The sequence below is a fragment of the Vidua chalybeata genome, chromosome 1 (assembly GCF_026979565.1).
Source record: "Vidua chalybeata isolate OUT-0048 chromosome 1, bVidCha1 merged haplotype, whole genome shotgun sequence".
NCBI classification, from domain to species: Eukaryota; Metazoa; Chordata; class Aves; order Passeriformes; family Viduidae; genus Vidua; species Vidua chalybeata.
The window spans coordinates 36,270,409-36,283,801 of NC_071530.1; positions in this window are offsets into that span (position 1 = coordinate 36,270,409).

Consider the following 13,393-nt stretch of genomic DNA (forward strand, 5'->3'; position numbering starts at 1 on the left):
ACATGAACACTTAGTACTGATTGTGCTCCTGTTATTGTATCAGAGGATCAGGATTACAAGGTCTAGGCATTCATTGATACGTAGATCTGTCCTCAAATAAACATCACTTTGGAAAACTGCAGGCATTTTGTTTGTGCCGCAAATGTTAATGTTAATGTAATGATGATGTAGGGAAGTCTTGGTTACTATATTGTTTTGTGAGACACTGTTAGTTTTAGAGGTAGAAGTACTGGACAAGTGCCTGACTGTATTCTTGCCTGCATGTACATGTGATACTTCTCTTATTTCTTTGCACGTTGTCAGATCTCATCTCTGACACAAGACCTTTGCTGAACCCATACATTGTATCTGGCCTACAAAGAGTAAGACTTCAACACTAAGACAGGGGAGAAGAGATGTTTTTCCACCGACTCTCACAGAAATCAAACCACACACATCTATCTGCAGCAGAGATCAAAAATCCAGTGCACTTGCATAGAGACAGCCACGTATGTTTCCCCCTCTCTCCCCAGCATACACATGTGTGCATGCACAGACACGCAATGCACTTGTCTGTGGTTGTGTACAGAGTTTCTGCAGCCAGGGCTTCTCCTCACAAAGGGGTGGAGTGAAAGGGCAATTTTGTCATCCTGCCTGAGTAGCTGCCCTTGGAGATGTGCTGAATCAGTCTCTTCCTCTATCAGCTTGCCTTATTCCTTCATGTTACAGTAATCAGGGCTACTGATAAAAGTTGTAAAAATAATTAATTTTCCTGTGAAACTCATCCGAATGAACTAAAATCAAATAATGAGAATATGAGGGAAATAGTGCTCTCAGCCTACAGATCACCCAACATCCTCAGTAGAGAAGCAACTAAAAGCTGCCTGCTAAGTTGGTTGATATGCCTTTTATTTAGCTTGATGTTAATTTGCTAAACACTGTTTTGGTGTATGTGATTGTAGAACATAAAAATGCAGTAGGTGGTTTATAGGAGATGAGAGCAAAAGAATACTCTCTGCTATGAGCTCTACATACAATGCATATTCTCCAAAGGGATGAAATTTCCCTCGAGCTAATGGGTAAACTGCAAAGTGAGGTACAGCAGCAGCTTTACGGTTCGCTTTAACCTGCTCCTCCTACGCGTGCTTTGTGGTGGGTGTACAACTGTTGCAAGTAGGTGGCACAGCTGTTTGCGTTGACTGGCTCAGTACCTTTGGGATACAGACAACACAGTTAACGCTGTGAGATGAAAATGGCATCTATACTTTAATAAACTCATTCTATTTCTTTGTGAGAAAAAAGGGGGAGACTGGGGCCGGGGGGAGAGACAAGTTGCCAGCTTGACTATATCTGTATTAGTGGCACTGCTCAAATCACACGGTGGTGGCTAATGCTTGCAAAATCCTGACTAGCATTTGAAAGGGTAACATCAGTTTATTATTGCTGCAGTAGCTGTTAACTTTATGAAGATTTCCTGTGCACCTGCCTGCTACCACATCTTTAACATATATGCATATTTATACAACTTAGGCAACATATGTTTGATGATTTTTGTCATTTATATTTACTACAGTATGGATAGCAATTAAAAAATAACCATGTTCACTGTGATGAATTGGTGAAATTCCTGGAGAAGTAGAAATTACATGAAGAATCTGAAGACAGAGAAGAAGGTAAAAGGCATGTAAAAAGCTAGTTTGTCAGTTGGAACATAAAAAACGCAGGCGTGTGACCAATGTGTGTGCGTATATATAAAAATGACAGGGAAGAATATGCTATTTCATTTAGAGGTAGAACAAGAGAAGAGATAGTATAGAGTGGGATATTTCCCATTTCATGTACCCTTTACAAAGAAATACTGAGTTGTGTTGTAGGGGTGATGAAGAAGGATGACATTTTTCTACAGAGACGGTGTCGTTCTGTTCCCCAGTTTTGTGTGTTTTGAATGTAAAATGGATGTATTTAATTGCAGATACATGTACAAAAGCAAATGGTGTGCTAGGACCTGCATGATGATAAACTCCCGTGTTTGATTCATCCTGACAGAAGATCAGGCAGGTCTCCTGAGCACCAACTCAGGTGCCAAGACCAGCGGAGGCCTATGAAGAGGAGTTTGGGGAGTGATCCTTACAAGTAGCCAGTTTAGGGGAAACCTCAGGCTCAGGTCTGTATTTGGTGTGTCTGAGTTAAAAATAGAGGAAGATCCGAGGGAGAGGGTAAATTTTGGATATTAGCCCAAGGAATCTGTGTGGGCACATGCACACAGCACCCACACTGTGTATGAAAGTGAGATAAGCACACGTGATTTCTACTCAGAATGTAGGTGCCAGCTTTTTAGAGAGAATTTCTTACCATGTGGCATATTATCATATTCGAGACCTGCTCATCTCTGTAAAAAGACAGAGGATAGTGGGCTGTGCAGAAATGGAGTGAGACAGTGGAAACGCACGTAGTGGAGCTGTGAAAACTGATATGCCAGTGGAAAGAAACTTAGAAAATTAAAGTTGAAGAGAAAAATGGCGAAGACTAAGAAATCTAGATCTTGTCCTGGAAGTGGTATTTTCCATGTCAATGTGGTGATTTGCTAGAATAATTTATTCCACTTGTTAGAAAGATGCACTAAATTAGCCTCAGGGTGCCTTTGTTACCCTCCTGTGACACGAAATTAACTGCTGCTGTAGTTTCTCACAGAGGCTAGAGCAGCCCCGGGTCAGCCCCATTCACACTCTCTGCCGCTGCCCAGAAATGCCCCGGCTGACACTGCTCTGCTCCGAGCGACACAGCATTACCCCCAGTGGTGCCATTCGAAGTAAACTAAACTGCGCAGCAAACGTTTTACCCACTTCAACAAACAGAAGCATTTACTCATTTTTCCCTGACTGTTGCTTACCCCTCCACCAGCAGTTAGTGCATATGAGGCAGCCTCCTGTGCCTCTGGAGCATTCTCTTATGCAGAGTGCTCCTAAAGCAGCGAGCTCTGCTGGCATTCGGACTGTTTTGTATGAGCAGGGTGGCTCAAACTGGCCTCTGAAGAGCACAAGATATGTCACATCATTTGAAACTACATCTCTGGGTGTTTTTTGGCCTGTTTGACAAGGCAGGTGACAACATCTTTACACATTGATTTTAATTTGAATTAAATAAAAAGCTTTGAATATAAAACTTTGAGAGTGAGACAGCATCAGATGCTTAGTGAAATCCACGCTACTTCAATTGTTTTTTTCCTCCCTCAATATTTTACCACTTATATTAGACAAAAAAAGCCCTGAACAGAATCAGATTTGGGTTTAAAAAAATTGCCTGCATGCCTTAGGATTGACAAGTCATAGGCCAGTGTTTAGCCCAGTGCAGTACAAACCTGCTGATATATTAAACCCCAACCTGGCATTTATAATAGAAATACAGTAAGCCTTTAACTGTAACGACACTAGCAGGTGTCACCACAATAAAGATAACAGCCTCCCCATGAACAAATATTAGATTAAAGAGATCAATCAATCTGTATCTTAAATTCCAGACCCAGCGTGATCTCTGCCAGTAAAAAAACCAAAAGCCTACTACTTTTTCTGTGCATTTTTACAGGTGAAAGACCTCTTGATTGTTCCATTTTTTTGCAATAACTTGGGAAAATAGGCATTTTTCTTTTTCCTTCTGTTGCAGACTCTTTATATAAATTATACAGAAAATGTTTATGACCTAAAGACACAAACACTTATTGATTTTAAACCTTGTGGCAGGCTGTGGTAGTTTTCAGGTGAGCAGGTGGTGTGAGTCATGACTCACTACGCTGTCTCCTTCAGGAATGCCAAAAAAACCCTGTTAAAACCTGGGGTAACATCAAGTACTCTGTGCTTCTGGGATGTGATCAAATTATCTGTGGGAATCGCGCATTCTGCCCTTGTTCTTTTTTTTTCTCATGTTTCTGTTAGCCTACTCTGCTAACAACAGCACCATTTCCTTGAAAACTGTGGAAAGTTACTACTTTTATTCTTCATGCTTTAGTATTCTGGGCCATGTATTCAAATGTGTGAAGCGAGTGCTCACTGCCCTTGAGTCAGGATGATTCAACCCAGCCCAAGCACAGGCTGCAGGCACTGTAAGGGCTGATGGGGAGAAAAGTCCAGTTCTCCTACAAACGACTGAATGCAATTCCACTTGCTTTCCCTCTTGATCGTCCATCACCCATCAAATGCAGCTCCTGAGAAAAGCAAGTCAGGCTATGATCTGTGCTGTAGGACCAACATCTTTCCATATTTATTCAGGGAAAGGGGTCATGAATAGTCCCTGGAGCACAACCCTGACCTTGATGTGGAACAGCAATAACTTTAGTTTTTATCCGTTGTTTCTACTGAATTGCAACATTGCTCTCATATTGATTACAATTCAGTCTTGGCTCATAGAGGCTGTATTCTGAGGTTTTATACAGCAGTTGCACTAAGATTTTGAGATCTGTTGAGTATCAGTAATGGTATCTGATTCTCCTCTCAAATGCACTTGAGAAAAAACTCAGAGACCTCTTCCTTAGAAAACACAGCATGTAAGAAGTATAAGAGAGAAAAAATCCACTGGTAGTCTTTTATGATGAAAGAGACCAAGTAGTGAGGGAAACCTGCTAGAAGAGCTGATCTGCAAGGTCCTAGATAGGTGCTCTTATCCTAATGCAGAGCACCTGTTGAATAATTAAATTTGGTCTGTTTTGAATGTGTTCTGAACTGCATAAGAAGAGCTTTTGCGCTGAATGGTGTCCACATCAAATAAACACAGAATAAGTGTTTCTATTTTACTACATACTCCCTGCTTTATTTTTCAGTAGCACATATATGGAAAAGATACATATGAAGTAGATGTCTCTAAGAAAATTAAGTTATTCAATCCTTGAAATGTTTAGGTCGAGCTCTTTGAAATCTATTTTATGAAGTAAAACAAGTTTTTTCCTCTAGATGAAACCAAAAGTGGAAGCCTGTCCAGCTTCCGAGCCACCACAGTCATGCTCTTACAAGGAGTGTGTGTGAGGAGGAGCCTGCTCAGTAATATATTCAATGACCAGTAAGCACACTTGTGTTTTCACCTTTTTTTTTTTTTCCAAACCACAAAATAAGCTGTGGAATATTTTAATTGAAATAAAATATGTGCAATACTTGGATATCTCCCCTTCAAAAAGAATTCAGGATTAAGTTTCTAATCCTTTAAGTGGACTTAGGCCATGAGAACTATAAAGGTTTCATAGCAGTCCCAATATTTGCATTTGCAAGACAGCTATCCAACTCCCTTCTCTTTATGTTTTTCCATGCCAAACCAACTTTCAGTTTGCTCAAATGATTTGTTCATATCACATTTTAAAAGCCCCAGAAAGTTTATTTAGCGGAATACCAGTTTTGCGATGATGGATGATGACTGCCAGGCATGTCTGTGAAGACCCGCTTCAAGGCCATTACAATAGAAGATGAGGATGGGGAAAGCAATTTCAGTGTGGCTCTATGGAGACCCTATTACCAGACCATTACAACTGCAGACTAACTGAAGAGCACGAACATGCAGAACCCCACCTTTGGTGGCACATTTACAATGTTATATTAATATGTCAAAATAAGGCTAATGCCAGACATCAGAATTTTTTTTGCCCTTATTAATAATAGAGAGCAATATTTTATATTTCCTTGTTCACATAGTTCCACTGAACAGGAATGGGACTCCTTGCTGTGTACAAACAGACCTGACATTTTATGAAGCTGTGAGCAGAGGTGCAGAGGTCAAAGGCCACTTCATGTGAAAGGATGAGATACTGCAGAGAACTGCAGGCTGTTTCATCTCCAAACCTGTATATTCCACTAAATTTTATGATTTTAAAGTTCAAAGAAAGAAAATAATGAACGTAACTACAATTTATCAGTGTTTTAATGAGAACAGCCCAGTACTGCATCTCAAAAATCTCCAAATGTAACCATAAAATTCTATAAAATCTGCCTTAATTCAAAGCTCAGTCCTGTGTGTCCATGTATTACTGCACTTTTTATATCTGTTGAGGACCACTCTGCCAAGACAAATCATGTATCAGGAGTGACCTAGGCCAGTTGCATAAATATGACCTGGCCATATTTTTAAAACCATTTAGGTGCAAAAGAATGTGGATGGTTACCTAGATCCCATTGCAGATTTGGCCCATTGAAGCAGTATGAAATATATTGCAGGAACTTGTGTTTCGGTGTTGGGGCATCCTGAGTAGCAGGTGATTATATATTTACTGGAGTCTTCTTATTTTTTAATGGAAATGTTTATACTCAGTTTCATTATACAGGTCTAGTCCCTCTATTGTTCTAAACCAAGCTTCCATGATTTCAGAATAATTTTATTAGCAAAAATACTATTTTTTTTCCAAATACTTACTTAACTGCTTTAAAATGTGTAAAGATTATGCAGTGTATAATATTTAATCTACATGTCTTTTATGTTTTTTATTCCATCTTTTGAAGAAATCCCACTTCCAGGAACAACATTGTAAATCTCGTGGCAAACTCCACTGACTTCCATAGGGAGTTTGACATAGTTTAATCATACAATTTTTAATAGCTTGCTTCTCACTGATTTTATGTTTCCAACTTGACAGTCTTTTAGGTAATGGAGGTCTCAATTTTTCTTTGCTTTTGCCTGTATCTATTTTGTTTATTTTCCTTACTGAAGAGCATGGATAAACTATTTTAAAAGTTTCAAATAATTCAGGTCCTTGAACACTCATATAATTTTGCCATCCTTTTCTATACCTTTCAAGTTTCTGTAATACTCTTTTCATTGTTGTACCCATTATTCTGAATGTGGCCTCCTGATCAGCTGCTTATGATCTGTTTGCACAGCTAATAAGTGTTTCTCTCTTCAACTGCTGGCTTAGTATTTTATCTTCCACGAATTTAGTGGATGTCTTCTCTGAACACTTTAATCTGAGAACTGCATCTCTTGTCTTTGTGTTGGAGAAAAAGTTTCAGAGCTATGATATTTTTCACCACTTCTACTAGTCCAGAAATTAATTGTAAAACTCTGATTGCCTTCAAACGATAAAAGCAATAGATGGCAACGTAAAATCATGGAGTTATAAAGAATGAAAAGGATTATGAAGGTGGGTTTATTGGAGAATGGAATCTTCCCCCTTTTGGTAAGACTTAAAAGTCTCCCTGTTGCTTTCTTTATTGAAAAATCACTGCCCTTGTTGCTCCCAAGAAGAGTCACCATTACAGAGCAACGTGGTACTTCTGTGTACACTTTCATTCACCCTATTCCAGAAAGTGTTTATCTTTTGCTGTAGGCATTAAACATTAATAACATGTTCTTGCACAGGGGAGAGATGAATTGACATTTTCAGATACAGAATTGTATCCTAAAAGTCTGCATAGTGTCAGCTCTGCTTATGCTTTACTTGCTTCAATTTTTTTCTGTGCTTTTGTTTTATTGCTGTTACTTTATAGTGCAAGGGAATTTTTTTTAGAAAAATCTTTTTAGTGCCTAAAAATGCTGTGGAACATTCTGAGACAAAAAAAATCTCCTGTCCCTGTAATAAGGATTACAAAAGTTTTGGTAGTTCAAATTCCTCAGTGTTCAGAAAGCATCTTAAACATAATTTGGTGGAAGACAATAAGACCTCCATGTGGTTGTCTTCTTGAACTTACAGCTTTTCATCACCCTACAAGACCTTGAACAAAGATATCAGCTCTCATTTCTTATGTTTTAGGGCTGAGCATTTTGCTGAAATGAAATTAATTTGAATTTAAAGAACTCCCTTAATTTAAATGCCTCAACAGTGTCCCAGCAGGAACCAAGGATCTGGGTCGGACTGGAAGCACTGGGAAACAAAATCTAGAGAAAGCTTGGGGTTTGTGCGCTATTTTTTTTTCCTCTCGCTTCTCACATTATGGAAAATGTGGGCTGTCTTACCCTGCCTACCAGCCTTGTTTAGTACATAACAACAGAAAATGAGTGCATATTTGAAATAGCGGATTGTAGAGGGAAAACGTAATAATCTCTTTTCTAAGTCTCAGCCATTTCTCTCCTTGCTGACTTCCAACAACCATGTTGTGGCAGAATCAGCTATTTAGTAATATTGTTTCCAGATGCAAATATTGAGAAGTAACACAAATATCTTCTAATTGATGCCATTATTACTAATACAGTTCATAATTTTAATTTAGATGTGAATCTGTGGCTTCCTATTACCCTTGAGAGCTTCTGGGCCAAATAGCTGCCATGCCTTTGGCCCAGCTCAGACCCTAGCTTTGACTGCTGTGGCGCTAAACTGATTTACAATAGCTGATGATTTGGTCTGCTATTCTTGCTTCAAGTAAACTCTGTCCCTTGGGGCTTGACTTGTGGTGCCAGAGAGCTCCCTCAAATGTCACTGACTTGCTGGAAAGCTGAAGTCACTCAGTATTTTGCACAGTCCTGTCTCTGGTCCTTGTCCTCTCTATGTCAAACTTGCTTTCTGTGTCTAATTCAGCTCTCTAATTAGTCTTTCTTTCACTAATATTCAAACATTTTAGTCTTACTTGCCAAAGCAATCTGTAGTAGCAACAAACACATTTGAGAACATGTTTTGTAAATTTTTGAATTACATTATATGTATAGTTTAGCATCATTGTTTTCTATATTTTTTATATACATCCATTATATATCTATATCTACTTAAAATTCAATAAAATTTATTCTGAGAAGGATAGAGCCAGATGCTAAGTTAAACAAAAAAAAAAAAACAAAACAAAAAAAAAATCAAATAAAGATTTAATTAGCAGAGGAAAAAAAATCAGGGAAAATAACCTTCTGGAAAATAGCAAAATCAGTAGAAGTGTAACAGCATTCTAATCTGCTAGTACACTAACATCTTATATTTATATTTCATATATGCTTTTATAGCCAGCAACAAAAACCTTGTGTGCTGCAATTAGCATCTTTTCTGTAGTGAATTGTCATGTTCTAGCACTGCTAATGAACATGGAGAAGGTGTACCTGCTGTAAACCATTGCTGAGGAAATAAAAAGCGCCCCTTAGAATTACTACTAGTTCATTTTTTCCTCTCCTTTTTCCTCTCCCCCCTTATTTCTTTCTTTATTTCTTTTTTTTTTTTCCTTTTCTTTCTTTCTTTGGGAAAAGCCTCTATTATTACCTGTGGTAGGCTCTGTACACTAGCATGCTATTTTGTTGATTGCACTGCCCTCAGACACTGCACATTTGAATCCCATTTGTAGCAGAGCTGCCAGTGCTGGGATTCAAAGTCAGAGCCTCTTAGGGTTACAGCCCTGCTGCTGCTGCTGCGAGTGGAAGCGTCTAATACCACTGGCATCAGAGACAGGGCTGATAAAGAGACAAGGTGATCTAAAGAGAGCACACATGGAATTTTCCCCCTTTTTCGTTTTTCTTACCAGAAAGATAAAGGAGATGAGAGTAGGTTGATATTTGATGAATTGGTTTTATTCAGAGGAGTGCTATCATTTTTATGTCCTTTTTGAAAATGCACCCACAGTGTCTGAATTCCCGTTAACGCAAAGTTCAGATAAAGCTGATGAAAAGCAGCTGCCATCTTGATAGTTGCCATGGCAGATGGCATCAGCCTTTATGCTTTTATCAGTATTAGTATCAGAACACACTCTGTGTTCCAAGCTGAGATAAAAATCATTGAAGCTGTACCTGGAATAGGCAGATCAACACTGCAGGTCCCACACAGTTTTGAATCTTTTCAGAACAGTCTGCATAAAAGCTAGAGACAACACATTCTTGTTATTCATTAGTTCAGCAATGCTGATGGTATTTTGTAAACTTCACAGATGAAGCAGCCTTTCTAAAGAGCTGCTGCCTCCCTTCCTTCTTCTCTCCCACCCCCAGAATGCTGAGGCTTTGAAAAGGAAAGCTACACTGTACAGACACAGACACACAGATGAGAAAAGTGAGTGGACAGTAAGTGGACAGTGAACACAAAATGACATTCCTTCTTTATTAACCTCCTGTATTTTGCAATAAAACAATTTTACACTGAAACACATTGTTCTGCTGTGAATAACGGTGTTAAGAATAGGTGCATAGCAAGGGAAATAGTGGTTCCTGCTGTTTTGGGAAGGTGCATGGGGCAGGGGCCTTCTGTGGGTTTGTTACACTGACACTGTGGACCTTGCCTGAGATGTCTCCCCCACTGTACTTGCTGCTGGTTCACAGTGACTTGTGCAGTGCCATCGCCCAGGAGCCCCACGCTGACCTGGGAGTCCTGGTGCCCCTCTGAGGGCCTGCACGGACCCTCTTTTTCTGGCTCCACCTTGGGATAAGTGCCCATCAGGAAAAGTGACTTACACACTGTGAAAGCTTCAACGCTAGCTCTTTATTGCAGGTTTCAAATTGTATTGACAAATCTCCCCATCCCCTTTCCCCCTCTCCCCCTCCCCAGCTCCCCTTATAGCTATGCATATAGTTATTTTTGGTAACATTGTTGCTTGATAAATAGAGGGGTTGTGAGATCTCAAGTTATTATGCAAGTGTTAGCGACACAGGCTGGTAAACCATTTGGCTGTTGCATCGGTGCTGAAATGAATAATAGCAAATGGGAGGAGGGCATGTGAGTTATTTTAAATGACACATATATATTTAAATATAGCCTTAAAATAATGTTAAAGGTTTAGAACCACTACAGGCTCTTGTGCCAACTTGCAAACTCTTCCAGAACTGATTTTAAAAATTGCTATTCTTTCTCTCATGGTTGACAGGGAGATAAGGAGGACCTTTCTGGGTCACCTCTGGGGAGGTGGTAGAAGTGGGTCCTCTGTGTATCTTTGCATAGGGGCCTCCCATTTTCCCACTGACATTTTGTTCAAACTGTTTGGTGCAGAAATATGGAGTCAGTGCCGTAACTTAAATAGAAATTTCTGTGTGACTCTGCACGGTCTTACAGTGCTGTGCTTAATGAGGTCACCAGTAGAAATGGGCTAATTCTGCTCTGAGTTTGAGAAGCTTTTTTGCTTCCATTCCGGGGTAGGTCTTGGAAAAAAATCTAGGTCCAGTAGAAGCTTTGGATTTCAAATGCCCACAGATGGGGCTATTCTAATTCAAAGCTGGATATCTAAATGAATGTTTAAAGCAGAATTAGTTACATAAATTTAGAATAAAAGGCAATCTGCCATGGAACAAAAACTTCAGTGTCCTCAAAACAATGTCTAAAGAACCCGCCTTTTTATTTTAAATTTAGTTCTAAATGGAAAGAAGTTGTTCAGTGACTGGTCTTCGCCATTCCCCCAGGACCAAACAGAAGGATCTACTATTGAGATGCAGTCTGGAGGAAGGGTAAAATATAATCAGATTTACAATTTACTTGGACTGGGCCCCCACTGTAATGTAAAATAGAAAAGATTGATCATCCAGGAACCTGATCCAAAACCTTTGAAAGCAATGACAATCTTCACACTGAGCTAACTGATTTTTCAGGGAGTCTCTGTGAACACTACAAGGAATAATAGGTGAATGTAACACAATGTAGGAGCATCAAATAACAGGGAAATTATTATCGTTAGCATAGGAGATACAAGTCAGCACACAAAATCTACTGTTAGGTTCTTTGTCAGGATCACAGCATAGGTAAATTTCAGGACAAGAGCTGAAGGAATGTGAAATAATGGTTGTGTAAACTGTGGAAAACTACTCTGAAGCATAAGGGGCAGTCTTTTAAATAGCATAAAAGTACTTGCAGGAAGCTTTGGTTGAGGAGGAATGGGAGCTACCATCACTGGCACTGAGCTGATGCAGAAGAAAAGATGATCTGTGGGGGATCCATAACCATGAAGGGCCTTAAAATTGTAGTAGTTGAGTTTGCTGTGGTAGAAAACAGGTAATTGATGGGATGAAGACAGGTAGGAGTAAGCTTGAAGTAAGAGCCAGAAACAAGTAGCAAATTTTATCTGTTTTTAAAATGCAATTGGAGACAAATGGGGCAAATGGTCTTCATTCAGATCAAACAGCAGGAACTGGGAGAGACACGACTGTGTTGCAGCCTGGGCCATGTGAGCAGCTGTGGGAATGTATTCAAGCTGAACCTCTAAATCTCATCCATTCATTATTAGGTTAGGATTCACACAACACAATTCCAAGTAGCTTGGAATTAAAATGGAAATTATCTTTAATTCTTCAGACTCTGGTGTTTTTTTTCTGTTCTGCTTCCTTAACTTCTAAATAGGTAGCTAAAATCACAAGCATTATAGACTATTGCTTTGGCTCAAGAGGGCAAAGTATGAAAATTATTGGTTTTGTTAGTTCAGCTACTAGAGAGCTGCCTACACAACAAATAGTCAGATGTAGAATAAGAAACATCTCAGAGACTTTTCTTACAGACATTGAATACCTAAATTAACTAATATTTCAAAATGTTTCAAGTGCCTTAGTGTACTGAAAGGACAAAACATTCTTAGGAAAAGTTTGAATATTGGTCCTATACTTGTGTGTTGGATTTCCTTAATTTAATTTTTTCTAATCTTATTTAAAAACCTTGAAGATGTTACTTTCAAAGGAAAATCAAAAATTCACCTCTTATGCTGAAATGCTGTACTGTATTTATGATATGCTGATTGGATTCCCCATGCTCCAAGCACTTATATTTCTACTGTATAAATACTAGTAGAAAACAACAAAACAACCTGAATACCTAAAATGGCTGCCACATACCAGTGAGGGACATTTTACATCAGCTGTGACTATTTAAATTCAGCTTCAAGTATAGGATTATAATTTTTTTTTTAATTAGAGCATTCACTTAGATTCCTAAATGGTTCTAATGCTCAAGGATGTATGTAGACTGTTCACTATTAGTTTGGTATGAAGTTGACATTTAAGCAATGTGAAAATATTATGGAAAAGGTTTTTTGCTTTTGAGTTGGCATCTTAATTTATTTCAGTTATTCAAATACTAAAAATCACCAGTGGATTTTCTGTCAGTAATTACAAATGCTTTCTCACAATGGACATGATCTGTATCGTCTTTTAAAAACGACACAAAACAAAAATAATTGAAAATTCCAAATTTTACTTGTTATCAAATGAAGCAGCTGTCAAAATATGTTGTTTTAATAAGTAACACTATTGACAAAATCCGCTTTAAAGTGATAAACTTAGGAGGATTTTATCTCCAGTATGCTTTAAAAAAAAAAAAAATCTTTCCCAGACTAAGAGTTTGCATGTCACCTTTTATTCTTCTAGGTATTGTGGCCAAACCATAATCCTGCTTAAGTAAGGAGTTTATTATAACAAATACACCAACACAACCTGAGTTCAAACAGCTCTAGTGGGCAGTGCTATAATTTAAGATCATAGCTCAAAAGAAAATGGAATCTTTTTCTAACATTTAAGGGTTCAGTTTACCACTGAAATTGCTTTTCATTTAATTCAAGCAGCAACTGATAGCACAGAA